This window comes from Helianthus annuus, chromosome 5, assembly GCF_002127325.2.
Source record: "Helianthus annuus cultivar XRQ/B chromosome 5, HanXRQr2.0-SUNRISE, whole genome shotgun sequence".
NCBI lineage: Eukaryota > Viridiplantae > Streptophyta > Magnoliopsida > Asterales > Asteraceae > Helianthus > Helianthus annuus.
Window position 1 is genome coordinate 8,594,560 of NC_035437.2, and position 6,785 is coordinate 8,601,344.

Here is a 6,785-nt window from a genome sequence, read left to right on the forward strand (position 1 = left end):
TGGGAAATAAGGGTTAGGGTATTGAAAAAGTTGAGCCCCGTAGAGCTGACCATCATGAACGACTGTCGGCAAAGGTGAAAGGGTCCAATCATATGTTGTTTTCATGGAATGAAAGGCCCAGTCATTAATTTTGTATATCATTGTCATTGGTTTTGATAGACATCAGTTTATTTTTTTTAAATATGGCAGCCCATTTCATGTGACATAGGTCCAATAATAGTTGATTTTAATTGTTAGCCCATATTTCTTCCGACCCAATCAATTGTTCACTGTTTCACGGCCCAAGTATTCTGTAATTTGATTTTGAGCAGCCCAAGATTTGAAGGTTCAAACAGGTTATTCATTTCACGCGTATTATTCACGAGGTCATTTAGTTGAAAAGGTCTAATTCGCTTGAAAGTCAGTTCTGGTTTGTATGATATTGGAGTTCACAATTGTCAAAAGTCCATTAGGTCGTTCAAAAGTCCATCAGTTCGCACGAAGTGAGTCTGTTCGTTTGAGTTTGATCCGGGTCATAGCAGTCCACACAGTTTGTCAAACTTCAGTCTACACAGAATATTCATCAGTTCGAGTGATTCAGTTCGCACAGAGTATCATTTTGATTCAGTTGCTTTGATAAATGTTTTAAACTGATTGTGTTTTGTTTGTTTGTGAACGTCAGGTAATTCGAAGATCATCAGGTGATACAAGTGTGAAGCATGGATACTGAGTTTTACAACGCGTTTGCTACAACCCCCGCTAGTCCGTCTGACATTACAAAGACTATGACAATGGAGAATGAAACCGGAACGATGCAAAACCCCCCGAAACTTATGGGAATTGAAGATTATCATGGATGGAAGAAACGTTTCGAGAATTGGGTGCAGGCGAATCATCTAAAAGCTTGGGAGAGCATCGAAACTGAATATGTTAGACCACAAAACGCTATGAGAGTTGATAAAATCATTTCTGAATTCACGGAACAAGAGAGGGAAAGTTACAAAGCAGAAAAAATGATGATCAATTTGCTACAACAAGCTGTTAAGGAGGACATATTTGTGTTGCTTCAACACGATGAAAATGCTTATTCTATCTGGGAAGCTCTTAAAAAGAAGTTTGAGGGAAGTACTGAAATGCTACAGAGTAAAGCAGCTTTACTAAAGAAAGAGTTTGAATTGTTTACTTGCATGCCTGGTGAAACGACAAAGACTCTCATTGAGAGATACTGTCATCTTGTCCGCACTATGTCACAGCTGAAGATAACAAAAACTCCGGCAGAATGGGTTGAAAAGCTTGCTGATGCATTACCGCAAAAGGAATGGGGCACATATCTGATGATATTGAAGAATTCTGGACAGTTTAGCAGGCTATCTATTGCACAGTTTATCGAGAAGCTAGAGGCACAGGATTTGGAGCAGCAGAAAATTGCTAGAATGAACAGTTCTACTCATCAACAAGATATTAAATTGTATTATAAAGGAAATGTTCAAACTGCTGAAGCAAGTCCAAAGATACAAACTGCATTTAGTGCTGGAAATCAATCTACACCAAGCAGTCAAGGATCTGTCAATACTAGTGGGTTCGCAACGGTGAATCCTCCAAGTGCTCAAAGTACATCAGTTGGAAATGGTCATCTGTTACAATGCAATGTGGCTCTACATCTTCAAAACAGACAGAATTATACTGAAGAAGTTGTAAAGAGTCATATGGGTCTATTGGTCACTGCATTGGAATCTTATGAAGGGTTGATTGCAGGAAGAATTGGCAATCCAATGCTGACAAAAGAAGATTATGATCAGATCGATGCAGAGGAGCTAGAATTGATGGACATCAAGTGGGCCTTAGCGAGCGTTTTGAGGAGAGCAGAAAAGTTTAGATTGATCACAGGGAGAACTGATTTCTTGGATGCAAATCTTTCTAATCTTGGATTTGATAAATCTAAAGTTGTTTGTTTTCGTTGCAGGGAGAAAGGTCACATTAAAAGAGAGTGCAAGAATCAGGAGCCGAGAGGAGCAAAGGAGTCGTCTGGGAAAGATGATTATTATAGGAAAACCATTTATCAGCAAATCACTCATCAACCGCATCAACAAAAAGAAGCTCAAACGGCACATGGAAAAATGATAGAGGATGCAAACAGGAAAGCTTATTATGACATCGTTGATCAAGAAGATGAGAGAATGGCTGAAGGTTTTAGCTGGGATAAGTTTATTCCAGCTGATCCAAATGTTCAAGCTTTTATTGCACATATTGTTCGACAGCCAGATATGCTGAAAGAATTGATGGAAGTGTTATCTGATGAAGAGAAAAGTGAAGATGAAGGATCAGTTTCATCTAAAAACAGTTCATTAGAAACAAGTGATAGTGATGAAGAAATGGAACAGATAAATCTTGGAAAAACACATTTATCTTCTGACACTTTTGAATTTTATTTTGCAGAAAAATTGAATAAATTGAAAGAGAGGAAAGCTGCAAAGAAAATGAAAGAAGTCAAAGTGTTTGAGAACATTGTGGAAGTTGAAAAGAGAGTTGAAGTCGAGAAGATCGTTGAAGTCACAAAACCTTGTCTTACATGTTTAGAGTCTTGTAAACTATGTATAGAAAAAGATGAGAGGTTTAGTGAGTTAGAAAAGTTGAAAGAACAATTGTTGTTTGATGTAAAGAACTTGAAAAAGTCGTATGATGTATTGAACAGGCATGTGAATAGTCTGGAGAAGATTACTCTGAACGAGAGAAAGCTTTGAAGATGATGAATGCTACTATGATGACAAAGCAGAAAGAGATCAATTTGTACATAGAAGAATGTGCAAAGTCGAAGAAAGAGTTAGATAATGAAGCAGCTGAGAATGAAAGAATCAGAAGATTGCTGCAAAGTTACAAAGGTTGTGATTACATAATCGATAGAATTTATCCAACAGTTGAAGGTTTCGAAGCGTTTAAATATGAAGAAACAAAGCCAAAGAAGAAGAAGGATACTGGAAAGAAACAGGGTGTCTGTTATAATAAGTGTCCGCCTCCGATTTGGGAAGGGTACTCGCCTAGAAAACCTAATGAGAAAGAACTAAAACAGGCGGTCAATATTAAGCTAGAATCCGAGATAACCGATGTTTTACCGGACAATATTGACGTCACGTTCACAGCGTCCGACACAGATCATGAGTCTGATTTGATAAAACGAGTGGCCGATCAGGTGTTGGAAAAGGATGAGGAGTCTGAGTCAAAGTCCGAGTCCGAAAGTTCGTGTCAGTCAGTCAGGAGTTCAAGTTCGTCCGAAAAGAGTTCGAAATCATCGGGAAAACAGGTTTATAGTAAAGAATTTTTTCTATCAAAATCTAATTTGAATGATGGAACATTTGAAGTTGTGTATACTTTGAATGATTCTGACAAATTATATTTTGATAAAGAGTTTCCAATAAGAGGTGTTAAACAAGAGATGATCAAAAAGGTTTTCAAATTAACAGAAATTAATATTTCTGAAATAAAAGATTTAAATCTTAATGGTAAACCTAAACACTACACCTCAAGAGTACAACACAGACTAAACAAGAAAAAGGGTTACAATTCTGGTTCTGGTTTTCAAAAGAAACCAAACCAAAATCGTAGCTACAAAAAGAAAGGACTTGGTTTTACTCCATCAGAAAACTATAAAAATGAAAAATTTTCTAAAACAAATACAAAATTTGTTTCAGGAACAAGTTCGGAAGAGGAAGCAGAAAGCTCATTCTGGAAACAATCTAACCAAGAATTTATTGCCGAGAAGAGAAAGAATGGAGCTTATGTGAAGAAAGAAACCAGAACCTGTTTCCGATGCAATGAAGCTGGTCACATTGCATGGAACTGTCCGAAAGCGACAAACACAAAACAGGGAGTTTCTGGAAAACTGAAAGAAGTTGTTGTTGATAAAATCGAACCACTAACTGAAAAATTTAAAGTTTTCAAAAATTCATTTGAAGTTGGTGAGTGTTCGAAGAGATTTTACAGGCGAAGTGTAAAACTTGACAACAAAAAATGGGTTGTTAAGAAATCTGAGGTAAAATCTGGTGATGAATCTGATTCCACAAAATCAGAGGAGCCACAGGTTGATGAGAGTGATGAAAACTCAGTTCCTTCAATGGATGACGACAACTTTCCACCATTGAGGACTGAGAATTTTAAAAGAAACGTTGGAAAGTCTGAAAAGGATAATTTTGATGTTGAGAGAACATTTAATGGGAAAGTTAAGAAGATTTTCGGAAAAATGGTTGATGGAAAGGTGAAAGGGGTAAAAGACTTGTACGCTAAAAAGAAAGCAACTTACACCCCAACTAAATCCGAATTGAAATTACCCAAGGCTGGTCAGGCTTGGGTGGACATCTTCTTTGCTTGAAAAACCTGACTTGCCGGAGATCCCAAGTTTGTAATCGTGGATCAGGAATCGGCATCATTCATGTATAATGAGTTTGTATGAAAAATTCTTAAAATTGTTAAAACTTTACAGGTTGAATGACTACGCCGGAGCTTCCAGGTTGGTAAGTGCGAAGCAGGAATCGGCATTTTGAATATACATACAAGTGGTATTGTATAGTTATTTTACAAGTGGTACAGGTTGCTCAATTGCAAAACAGTAAATCAGGGACATTAAGTTGTACTTGATTTACTAACTCATGATAACACAAAGAACAAGATGATGAACCATATCCCTGATTTTTACAAAGTGATAAACCTACAAGTGGTTTTTATCTTAACAAATTCATTTTCCGGAAAAATCACTTCGATTGAAACAAACTTAAGTGTTTTGAAATCCAAATGAGAAAATGGTTTGTGAAAGGGGGAGTTCAGATTGTTTATGCCTAGTGAATGGCGAATTGAGGCGACTTGATATCGGTTGTCATGTTTCTGTACAGTTTGTTTTACTTTTCATGTTTCAAGTAGGTCAAGAGTCTAGAAGTTTTCAAATTTCCTCTGAAATGTGTTTGCCTTTTAGGGGGAGTAGGGAAATTTCAGAAAATCCAAAAACATTAGAAAATTTGAAAAATACAAAAACATGATAAAATTCAAAAATGAGTTCTATTGTGAAAAGAGGAAATGATAGTACATCAGTAGGCTGTCACAACATGCTAAAGATTTGAAACGTTAAAATGTGATAAACAATTTTATTCTAGATGTGTCAGTAGATTTTTCACAAATTTGTTACACATTTAGTAAATTGTGACGAGATATAAACATAATTTTTTAAACTTGCTTATTCTGTGGGTTAACACAAACTTGGATATATAGGTAACCCCTGAAATCTCGTTTGAAAGGTTCTGTATTCTGATATACTAGGTCTTTATACTCTATGATCTCTGGGGTATTATCCCAGGACTTCTGCTGAATGGAAGTTCTGACCTAGTACTCGGATAATACTTGCTGTATTTGCTTGAAACATAGCAAAAAACCCTCAGCTGATTAGACAATAAAATTGATAATCTGCTGTTGAATGCTAAAAAGATCCTCTAAAGGGGACGCACCGAAAAGTCGAAGCTGATATCTCTCTGCGCATACGGAAGTATCGACCTGAGATCCCTCGGCCCTCGCATACCCCTTAAATAATATACAGATATCATTTGTAGTATATTCACCTGTAAGACTGAATATTGGGATCTGGATACGGGAGTATATTCAAGTAGTGAGACATACGAATAAGTCAGTATCTAAGACATTAATATCGTATCTCGGATCAGTTGAACTTTGTGTGAAAATTCTAGTGAACTGATATATTGACAGTCTAGGTAAATTGTTTTGAACTGAAAATGTAATCAAGCTTAAGGGTGTTAGTGACATGTCTCATAAACTGATATGATCCTCATACACGAACTCACAAAAATATTGTTTGTAAATATTTCTTTACTGCATTACATGTTACTATATTCCAAAATCCAAAAAGATTTTCAGTGTGTTTTGGCATAAATTTTTGAAAACTCAAAAAGATTTTCGACAACTGGTATTGAAAAGCAGATTTTCAAAATTCCGAGTGCTAAACATGATGAGCAATATTTGAGGGGGAGTGTATGTTTGGAATTAAATGTTTTCATATTCTAACCTTAAATTGGTTCATCAGATTGGAAAATCATTTTGTTTTTGAGAAGTGAGTCTGAGTTAGTACAGAAAACCAGACAACGATCCTAAAGCTGATGATGCAGGATAAGATGAGAAGCTGTTAGACAGAAAACCAGACAACGATCCTAAAGCTGATGATGCTGATGATCTGAAGAAATGCCAGCATATCGCAAGGGGGAGTCTGAAGACCTGCAAGAAAAGACTGAGAGTGAAGCCCAGAGACAGATCAAGACTGAAGATGCGAAGACTCGACACTTAAAGACTCGTCAACATCTGAGGGGGAGTCTGTTAGTGCACTGCATCTGTCGACTTCGTCTTGTATCGAGTCTTAGTCATAGAATGTTAGATTAGGGCGAATTGTACGAGGTTTCACTTATGCGTACATGGTCGTTCAAGGGAAACCTTATGAGAGGTTTAGCTTCAACGTACATGGTCGTTCAAGGGAAACCTTATGAGAGGTTTAGCTTCAACGTACATGTCCGTTCAAGGGAAACTTTATGAGAGGTTTAGCTTCAAAGTACATGTCCATTCAAGGGAAACCTCCAACACTATAAATACCCTTCAAGGGAAACCATTTGTAAGTTTCTGATTTTCCATACTGAGGTGCTGCCGGTGTGAGAATCGATTGTAAACGCTGTCAAATCAATCAACAAAGAGATTTAAGAGAATATCTAGCTATTTCTACATCAGGTACTTGTTTTCCGCACCTGTATCTGATCAAACTCTCTGAT